Source organism: Eubalaena glacialis, chromosome 10 (assembly GCF_028564815.1).
Source record: "Eubalaena glacialis isolate mEubGla1 chromosome 10, mEubGla1.1.hap2.+ XY, whole genome shotgun sequence".
Lineage (NCBI taxonomy): Eukaryota > Metazoa > Chordata > Mammalia > Artiodactyla > Balaenidae > Eubalaena > Eubalaena glacialis.
In genome coordinates, this window is record NC_083725.1 from 48,797,688 (window position 1) to 48,809,477 (window position 11,790).

Sequence of the window (11,790 nt, forward strand, 5' to 3'; positions counted from 1 at the left end):
AGAACCTCTGCGTAGGCTCTGCTCAGGTGCAAGAGGTAAGATGGCAAACGTGACCCTACTAACTGTCTCCTTCCTCTCAGCACATCTTATTTCCTGAGAGATGGAAGCCAGGAGAACTCTGTCATCTATCCACCACCAAACTGACTGCCCTGCCTGAGTTCAGACCCACATACTCTGCCCACCTTCCTGTTATGCCCAGAAAAGTGTCCGGCTGCTACCGGTCCCTGACCCTCCCCTGGGCACTGCTTCTGCTTTTCTTTCATTTACGCAAGGATTTTGCTTTATCTCCTCTCTCTCCAGCATTGACAGTTTACCCTCTCTGCAGAATCATTCTCATCTAACTACCATTTACTTTATTATCTCCCACCTTAACTGTTGACCCATTTCTCTGCCCTCATGTATAGCAAAACTCTTCAAAAGAATAATATTGTATTATATTATATGTCTCTAACTCCTAGCCTCTTATATTCTCTTTAACCCACTCCAGTCACATTTGTATCTCTGAACTCTATTGAAAATGCTCTGGTTCAGACCACCAATGATTTCCATCTTGCCAAAACCAACAATCTGACCAGGTCATACCTTGTCCAATTTTTTCAACCACCCTGTTTATTCTTCCTCTTCTTCAAACCACCACGCTCTTTCCCCTGCACACTTGCTGTTTCCTTTTCCTGGAATGTGCTTCCTTCAGAACTTCACCAGGTTCTCTCCCTCACTTCAATCAGAAGTCACCTTGACGTCCTAGTGGAAAATAACATTCCTCACCATTTCCTGTGCCACCCTCTGCTCCCTTACCTTGCTGTCTTCCTTCTTAGCACTCATCACTGCTGAAGATAGATTTATTTGCAAACTAATTTAGGTATGATTCCTAGTAGAATGTGAATTCCAAGAGCTTAGGGACTTTGATAGTCTTGTCCCTTCCAAATCCCCAGCACCCAGAACAGGGCTGGTACACAGTCAGCCCTGAATGAATAGTTGTTGAACAATGAATGAATAAAGGCACAACCCTGACCCTAAGGAACTCATAGTCTAACTGAGGATAGTGATGATGATGATGATGATGATGATGGTACGTGATATTAAGTGCCATATATATACACACATATACAATCATTATACTCTTCATAATAAATATATGAAGTTATGAAGTAGGTGGTATCATGTCTACTATATAGATAAGGAGACTATCTTATCTTTAGAACTAACCTGTATAACCTGCAAGAGGCATAGCTAGTCAGCGGGAAGAGCCATGACTCAAACAACCTCTGACTCCAGAGGTGCGGTCTTCAACCTTGAGCTCTTTGACCTTGCAGTCTGAGAGTATGTGAAAAGGTCACCCCATCTTCGCAGGTTGTCTTAATGTGGATATGGCAGTTCCACCTACTCATGAACAGCGAACACCCATTTATGCTTGCTTAGTAGAAAAGAGTGCTGACCTTACTCATTTTGCCATAAAAGCACTCTCTATGCCAGAAGCCAAAATACACAGAGTTGGTAAATATTTTGTACTTGGTTACAAGCAAGGACCCAAATCCAGTTAATTTTGGCTCAGCGTGATATGTTGTTCACTAGTTTTAGGAAATATGTAGGTAGGTTCAATTCCAATTTGAAGACGTTCCTTGGTCATATTTCAGCCGAGTGTTTTAGGAAATTTAAACCTTTTGATCCATTTGGTCTTGTTTCTGAGTTCAGCACAGTTTGTTCCCCATCATGGTTTATAGTCCGGTTTGGTGCAAGGCCCTGGCTGTTGGGTTTCCTGTAGGCCCATAAGCTGTCCTAATGAATGTGGAAAAGCCGAAGAAAATCTCTGCCCAAGACTGTGTGTGTGGATCTTAACTTGGGTCAAGCCAGGAGTGATAGCCTTCTTCTTGGCCAACCACATATGTAATTTTAAAGTTTCCACACACACAAAAAAAGGAAACATGTGAAATTAATTTTAACAATAGATTTTATTTAACACAGCATACCCCAAATATTATTATTTCAACATGAAATCTGTATAAGGAACTATTAAATCTAGTCTGTATTTTACATTTATACCATATCTCAAATTAAATCAGCTACATTTCAAGTGCTCAATAGCCGCATGTGGCTGTAGTGTCTACCATAATGGATAGCATATCTCCAGAGTGTAAGAGTAGATTTTGATTTTGTTGTTGTTGATAAAGATGGTAATGATGCAATTATTATTAACTCTGAGTATGCCAGACATATAGCATCTTTACTTGGGAAGAGAATTTAAGGTTTGTGTAGTCTAATTATCCTTTCAATGCTTGACTGTTTTCTAGAGTATCACCTACAAGAGGTCATTCAATATCTACTTACACAGTAATAGGGAACTCATCCCCTCTGAAGGAACTTATTCCATCTCTAGCCAGCTTTATTATGGCAGTATACTTTTTACTGATCTGGAAAGTGTCCCATTAGTGTTTCTATACTTTGTGGTTCTGCACTTTGAAGCCAGAGAGAGTAAATCTGATTCCATTTGCATGACTTTTTATATTTGAAGATAACTGGCCTGTCTTGTTGAGTCAATCTTCTCTAAATAAACTGCTTTATTACTCCCATCATTACCCCTGATAGTTTCAAGTAATCTCCACATTCTGTCCCGTGAACAGATTCCAGATTATCAATGTCTATCTTAAGGTTTGATGCCCAGAACTGAATAAAATATTCATAGATGGGCCCACCACTCTCATATCGAGTGAGACTATGAACTCTTGGCCTTATATATTACATTTCTACTGTGCCATGATCACAACTCACTGTTGACTATACTGAGCTCCTTGGCCCCAAAACACCTAAACGTGGTCCCCATGCACATCTTCCTTATGTTTTTATGTGTATACTTATATCTGGACCCAAGGCAATGCCATAAGATGGGCATGGTCCATGTATCATCCAACTCTGGGGAGCTGGGGAGAACAAAAGTAAGGAAAATGACCCAGGTGAGAACAAAATTAAGGAAAATGACCCAGGTGATGACATGAGAAACTTAAAAAAATTATTATTTATATAATACATATGCATTACCATACAGGAAAGATTGTATTTCTTCAGATATAAATTATGTGCATTTTCAATTTTCAGTGTAGTACTCATCATTAAAAGCTGATTGCTTATAGTAGGAAAAATTATTATCGTTATTTTTTACAATCTGAAATGCTAAGATATTTTTGGATACACTATTCAGTGTATTAATGGGCTCTTTCAATTACCTACCCATCATTAGCAAATTTTGATGAGAGAACTCTTTATGTCTTATACAAGTCATCAATAAAATTATTGAGTATGTTGTGTCCTAACCCCAAAACTGACAACATGAGGTCTTCACTAAGTAGTACACTTTGGGTGAATGTGAATGTGTTCAACCAATTTAAAACTACTGAATTTTCATTAAACTGGTCAATATTTCTCAATTTTGGAAATATTTTGGAACTATTTCCAGTCCTCCTGGGACTATCTTAACCTCATTTTTGCCTGGAAAATTTCTGCTCAACCTTTGTGCTTTATTTTAGTTATTCCTACTTGTTCTGGGTTAGGTACCATTCTTATGGGCTCCTGCAGTGTTGTCCCTGTCATAGTAATTGCCACACTCTTTTGTAATTTTCTGTGTATCTGCCTCTATCTCTACTAGAGATAAACAGTGTTAGGACAGGGATTGACACTCTTATATCCTAAATGTCTAGCAAAGTTGATGCTCATTAAATACTTCTTGGTTAAATGAATAAATCCTCATGATCACATGCAGAGGTAGTTATTATCATCTTCATTTTAAAGATGAAGCAGTTGAAACTCAGAGAATTGAGTAAGCTTAATAAGGCACAGAGCGGCTGGCAAAGCTGTGGTTCAAGGCCCAGGATTCTGAATCCAAACCTAAGGCTCTCATCATAAAACCAGTTATACATGCCTTTGATACCCTCCTGGACATGTGAAGTTCCTTAACAAATGGCAGTGCCTTTATGGTCTTACTGGAGATAAGACTTATGGTGCAAATATCAGAAAGAGAGAAAGCACAATAAACTGACTTCTGGTAACACTAGAGTATTAAATACTGATGTCAGATGATCTCCTAGAAATAGGTTCTGACTTGAAGGGAGATTGAACCTAGGGTTCTTGTCATGCAAGTCTGTGCAAATCACTTTTTGTCAGCCTCTCAGCTTCTCAGAGCAAATGCTTGCTAATTATTTGGTTTCCAAGCAGTTAGAAGAACAGGCCCCCATGCTTTGTTCTTTTCCATGTGAACTACTGTAATCAGAACTTATTTTAAACAGTATTAATTGTTTTTCTGCTTATAAAAATTAGACACGTTTATTGTTAAAAATTTGAAAAAATAGTTTAAAAAATTATACCTAACTACATATGCTTTCCTTTCTTTTACAGATACTTATGTGCCTTCTCTAATTTGGGATCAATCACTATGTGTCCTTTTTTCCTTAATAATTAAGAATTTTCCTATATCAAATATTCTCTGCCACATGATTGCATAGATTCACCCTGTGTACAGTCCACAAATATATCTAAACAATCTTTATTGTAGATATTTAGGGCTATTTCCAGTTTTAAATTCTATAAATAATATGGCAATACTCATCCTTGGATGTTAATCTTTATACACTTGGCTGATTAAGGAGACATTTTTTTTTCCCCTTATCTAATTGGTCATATGTTGTTCTGGGCATTAGGATAAGAACTCCCCAGAACTGGGCCTTCACCTTAAAGGGCTTATAGGATTTTGATCCTCAGCAGTAATCAGATTGAATCAAGGATTAGAATTCCTAACTCCTGAGTACCTAGATTAGGAGCCTTGGGGCTCTCCATTGCCCTCTGTTTTCCTGTGGCATCCTGGGAGCTAATTTCCAGGGTGGAGCTGGAGGCCTCCCTGTTTTCAAGCTGGACCCCTTATTTCTGCCAGAAGCCCCACTCCTGTGCCTCAATGCCAAGTTAGGGAAGAAGAGTTAGTATTGAGAATGAGGACAGCAGGGGGTTGTCTCTGCCCAAAGGCAGGAGAGAGAGAGAGAGAGAGAGAGAGAGAGAGAGAGAGAGAAAGAGCACAAGTGAGAAAATAAGCAAAATGCACATACACTCTCTTTCCCTTTTTTCTTTTCTTTTCTTTTCTTTTCTCTTCCCTTCTCTTCTCGTCTCTTCTCTTCTCTTTTCTCTCTTTTCTCTTCCCTTCTCTTCTCTTCTTTTTCTTTTCTTTTCTCCCAGGGAAAGAAAGAAAAGCAACTGCTTAAATTAATACTGCCCTGGGGGCAGCCTGAATGGGCCTGACTTGAACAGAGTAGCTTGTCACCCTGCTGCCATTATGACCCTTGCAGGGTCCAAGAAAATGCATGGATGAACTCACTGGGTTGAACAACATGCTCAGTGTCTTGAGAACAAACAGACTTTTCTTTGGTGTTAGTTACAAACATCTTTTCTTCCCACTTGTTTAGTTCATTTCTCCCAGAATCAAGAGCTAATCTCCTGTGAAAGTTCAGGGGAAAGGCATGTGACACAGCTCCAAGCTGCCTTAGCCACACGTCCCCGGGGAAGGCCCCTGATCAGCCTTGGAGGGGCTCTGCCTCTGTCCCAGCCCCTCTACCCTGCGACTGGGAGAAGATTCATTGTGCAGAGCCTTAGTTTTCTCATCTGCAGAATGGAAATGGGAGTGGTCCACCCAATTGACTATACTAATTTAGAGTTGTTTTATTTTAGATGGATTCATTCACATATATATCACCGAGCTGCCATACACCAAGACAGATACTGAGGACACAATGGCACAATTTCTGCCTTTGAAGAACTTAAAGTTAGTGGGAATCCCAGACAATAAATGGGCAGTTACAGTGCAATATTAAAGAGACTGTAACAGGAGAAATACAAGTAATAATATCACTTATAAGCCAGACTCAAACAGGAAGCCATTCAGGAAAGGTATCCTTATGGAATTGGTATTGACACTGAATCCTAGTGGATTTAGCCAGTCAAGAGGCAGGGACAGAAAAGTTACAAAGAACTTAAAATCAAGAGAAAGCCTGGTTCCTCTGGAAAACTGGGTAAGTAGGTATGAATGAATGAAGCATCCTGGGAAGAGTAAGAGGTGATGTTGGGAAGGGTAGATGTCAGAAGAGGCAGGGCTAATCTGGATTGAAATGATTTTAATTTATGCACAATTTTCTTGGATAATTTTATTTCCAGTAAAGTCTGTGTTATAACACATTGTCAAAGGTTACAACAAAGATCTTAGGCCAAAATCCATATGCTCAACCTTTCTTATATATTTCCTCTTCTTGAATCCCAATCATAAAATCTCTACCATTGTATGACTTAATGGGTTGTTGCAATAGTATTTAAGATGCTGACCAGTGGAAACCCAAAGACAGAGTATTTCAAAATAGAAGTGATTTTAGAGATTTTCTACTTTCCAGAGGCAGTTTAACACCCAGAGATACAGTATATAATGTACTGTATGGATCTGTTGACAACTTAGTTATGTTTGGAACTACATTTCCCAGAATCCCTTTTCTTAGATGGTCTGGGTTAGAGTTGCCAAAAGTGACGTTCCATGCTGCTCTCAGAACATAATACAAACTCCTTAGCTTTGTCTACACAGTCCTCAGACCTCTTGAAGGGCCCAGGATGTCTACGCTTGACCTCTGCCTTCATCTCTGCCTTGAACATCCTTCCCCCTTCACCTCTATTCCTTCACCTAATTCCCCTTCTTTATAATTCTAGATTAAATATCTTTTTCTGTGGAAATTTTTCCTTGTGGACCCCGATGGTGGTTTTAAACAAGTCTATGAACACTTCTAAGTCCCTTCCCTTTAAATCTCAGTATTTTTTGACACTTTGACCAATAGAAAACAGTGGAAGTGACACCATGTGACTTGTGAATTTAGGTCATAAAAGACCATGCATTTCTACATTATTTACTGGAATACTTTCTCTTGGGCCCCTGCTATTCCATGTAAGAAATCTGGCTATTTTGAAGCCTCCATGATGGAAAGGCTATGTGCAGGTATATTTGGGACAATATCTCCAGCTAAGCCTAACCTTCCAGAAATTCCTACCAAGGCAACTGCAAGTGAATGAAGCTATCTGGGATCCTACATCCTAGCTCATCCCCTAGATGAATACCACAACGTGACCTTGTGTCATGCTTCACATATCCTTTTATTTTAGTAAAAAGTTCTCTAAGTATCTTAAGGATGTGTCTCATAGGCCTTCCTAGTTAACATATTATGTTTCTAAGGCTCTTAGGGGCACTTTTTTTCCACAATTGCTTCACAGGCACCCCAAAGTTGAGAAGAGCTAATCTTTAAGAGATTTATGACAGTGACTTTTTGTTTACTGAAATGAATTTTATTAACTGTTGCATAAGAAACCCACAGAGTTTTACAAGAAATTATATCAGTATGAACTGAAATGGACAGAAACATTTCAAAAAGAAAAGATTTCTGTGAACAAGAAGCACACTGAGAAAATCACTTAGCTGAAAACATAGGCAGGAATGACTCGGGGGTGGAACTAAGAGATCAGAGAATGGACCAGAGAGTTGTGGAGAATTCCTAGGAGCATGATTCAGGCCTAATCAAAGAATAGACAACACATTCATGATTGAATTTCAGAATTGCTATGAACCAGTGACTGCTATGTGCCTTCTATTGCCCTCCTTTTGGAACAGGACAGTATATTGCGGTTTTCCTATTCCTTATCACCACCATGGGGGTGAGGATAGAAAAATTCCCTTTTAATCTTTAGATTGAGAGGAACCATACCTAGAGAACTAGACCTGAGGAGACTTATCTGTTTCTGGATCTAATTTGGGCAATGACATGTTGGACCTCGGGCCTGAACCCAATGGCATAATAGAATGAGACTTTTAAAGGAGGAGGAAGTGAATGTATTTTGCATATATGAGAAATTTAAACAACTTTTGGTAATAGAGATGACTGTGACAGTTTTAAAATATAGCTACAGATTCTTTAACACTCTTATTGAAAGAAGGTATCTAAAAATCCTCTCCCTTTGAAGCTGTGAAGGCTTGTGACTGCTTTGATCAATAGAGTCCTGTTATCCCCAGCAAGGTAACAGACAAGTTAGTGAAGTCATCTTGGATTGTTCAGACTAATCCACCCCCCGAGCTGAATATCACCAGGTGACCTCCATCAATACCATGTGAAAGAAAAGAATCACTTAGCTGACCCCTGCCCAAATTCCTGACCTACAAACTAATGAACTCTAAATAAATGGCTGTAGTTTTAAGTGGCTAAGTTTTGTGATAGTTTGTTACACAGCAGAAAATTACTGGAACATCACTCAAGCCTAGCTATAAATGCACTGTGTCTATGCCTCTATGAAACCCTGTCCTCTTTAAACTGTGCAGTGTAATTATCTGTGAAAGACATATACTCTGACAAATATAAAATACTGATGAAGGAAATTGAAGATGATACAAAGAAATGAAAAGATATATTGTGCTCTTGGATTGGAAAAATTACTATTGTTAAAATGGCCATGCTACCCAAAAGAAATATACAGATTTAATGCAATCCCTATCAAAATACCCATGAAATTTTTCATAGAACTAGAATAAATCATCCTAAATTTTATATGGAACCACAAAAGACCCAGAATTACCAAAGCAGTCTTGAGAAAAAAAGAACAAAGCTGGAGGTATCACCCTCCCTGACTTCAGACTATACTACAAAGCTACAGTAATCAAAACAGCACTGCATATGCACAAAAACAGACACATAGATTAATGGAACAGAATAGAGAGCCCAGAAATAAACCCAGGTACCTATGGTTAATTAATCTACAACAAAGGAGGCAAGAATACATAATGGAGAGAAGACAGTCTCTTCCATAAGTGGTGCTGGTAAAACTAGACAGCTACATGTAAAAGAATGAGAGTAGAACATTTCCACACACCATATACAAAAATAAAGTCAAAATGGATTAAAGACCTAAATGTAAGACCTTAAACCATAAAACTCCTAAAAGAGAACATAGAATGCTCTTTGACATAAATCATAGCAATATTTTTTTGGATCTGTCTCCTAAGACAAAAGAAATAAAAGCAAAAATAAACAAATGGGACCTAATTAAACTTAAAAGCTTTTGCACAGCAAAGGAAACCATCAACAAAAGAAAAAGACAATCTACAGAATGGGAGATAGTATTTGCAAATGATATGACAGACAAGGGATTAATATTAAAAATGTATAAACAGGGATTTCCCTGGTGGTGCAGTGTTTAAGAATCCACCTGCCAATGCAGGGGACACAGTGGTGCAGTGTTTAAGAATCCACCTGCCAATGCAGGGGACACAGTTCGAGCCCTGGTCCGGGAAGATCCCACATGCTGCAGAACAACTAAACCTGTGTGCCACAACTACTGATCCTGTGCTCTAGAACCTGCGAGCCACAACTACTGAGCCCGTGTGCCAGAACTACTGAAGCCCGTGCACCTAGAGCTTGTGCTCTGCAACAAAGGGAAGCCACTGCAATGAGAAGCCCGCGCACCACAACAAGGAGTAGCCCCTGCTCGCTGCAACTAGAGAAAGCCCACGCGCAGCAACAAAGACTCAAAACAGCCAAAAATAAATAAATAAATAAATTTATTTTAAAAAATAGTATAAACAGTTCATAAAACTCAATATCCAATAAACAACTCAATCAAAAAAATGCGCAGACATTTTTCCAAAGAACACATACAGATGGCTAACAGGCACATGAAAAAATGCTCAATATCCCTAATCATCAGGGAATGCAAATCAAAACTACAATGAGATATCACCTCATACTTGTCATAATGGCTATTATCAAAAAGTCTACAAATAACAAATGTTGGTGAGGATGTGCAGAAAAGGGAATCCTCCTACACTGTTGGTGGGGATGTAAACTGATGCAGCCACAGTGGAAAACAATATGCAGGTTCTGCAAAAAACTAAAAATAGAGCTATCTTATGACCCAGCAGTTCCACTCCTGGGTACATATCCAGAAAAAAGGAAAGAACTAATTTGAAATGATACATGTATCCCCATGTTAATAGCAGCACTAATTACAATAGCCAAGATATGGAATCAACCCAAGTATCCATCAACAGAAGAATGGATTAAAAATTTGTAGTATGTATACACAATGGAATATTACTCTGCCATAAAAAAGAATGAAATTCTGCCATTTGTAGCAATGTGGATGGATCTACAGAATATTATGCTTAGTGAAATAAGTCAGACAAAAAGACAAATGCTGTATGATAATCACTTATATGTGGAATTTAAAAAATTAAATGAATGTATATAGCAAAACAGAAACAGACTCGCAGATATAGAAATCAAACTAGTGGTTCCCACTGTGGAGAGGGAAGGGAGGAGGGGCAAGATAGGGGTATGGGATTAAGAGATACAAACGACAATGTATAAAATAGACAAGTACAAAGATTGTACAGCACAGGGAATTATAACCATTTTTTGTAATAACTTTTAATGGAGTATAATCTATAAAAATACTGAACCACTATGTTGTACTCCTAAAACTAATATAACATTGTAAATCAACTAAGATAAAAAATTTTCTTAAAAACACTGTAGTATAATTACTTGTTGACTTGCCTGTGTCACCTTCCTGGTGAGTGTTCCCTGAGGATGAGGATGGTCCCCAGCATCAAGAACATTAGCTTGCATGGTAGGTACCCAGTATATTATTTGGTTTTTTTTCTTTTTCTCACCCTGATATATATATATATATGTATATCATGATTGATATTTATATACATATATATATATATAGAGAGAGAGATACAGATCTATCTATCTATCTATCTATCTCTCCAAGGTTAGAGTATGGATGGAGATTCTTAAAGATGTTTCTTTGCTGTTGTTCTGGTCTCACTAGGCTGAGTTCGGGTCTTCTGACTTCCACAGCATCCTGTAGGACTATAGGCTTGGTCTGTCTGTGGATATTTATATGAAGGACATCCACTAAAATAAGAAACAGGCCCAGAGTAGTTAGTTCCTCTAGAAATACACATGGATTTGAAACCAAAGTGGATAATTACTGTGCTGAAACATGTTTTGAGTTTTGCCTCTCCCAGAACCTTTGAGAACTAGAACATAATGTGTAGCCAAACCTCAAACACCCCTGGGTTTGCACATCTCTAATAATCCCATCCAGATACATTTACTTTCACATAATGGATATCTGGTTCCAAGGTTTTTCCAGCATGAAAAACAACTCCTAGAGAAAATTGCTCTTCTGTGAGCAGCGGCCTGCCTGATTCTCCCACAGCTGCATGGTCACCCCAGAAATTTCAGACCTGACTCTCGACCTTCCTGTTTCAAACATAATCACTTTACTTAAATGTATGATGAGTTTACCTACTGAGAAAAGTTAGGATTCAAGCCAGGCTTGAATCCCAACCCTGTCACTCACCAGCCCTGTGACTGTCAGCAAGTTACTTAATCTCTCTGAGCCTGTTTCCATATAAACCAAAGGAGAGAATACTAGTGTTTGCTTATAGGGTTGTTGCAAGTGTTAGATTAGTTAATGTATGTAAACACTCAGCAGAGTTCTGACACATAAAAGCTCTCAATGAATTAATGAATGCCAGTTGTTACTATTATTATTACATCCTTCCCTGCTCTACTTTTTCAATAGAAAATTATCAGACTGGAGGGACCTACATCTCCTCAGATTGTCTGACTCTGTTCAAAGATATTGGATTGGTCACAATCACCCTGGAAACCTATTATCTTCCTTCTTTTCCTTAGAGAAAAATGCCAAACCAGCACTTGGCAT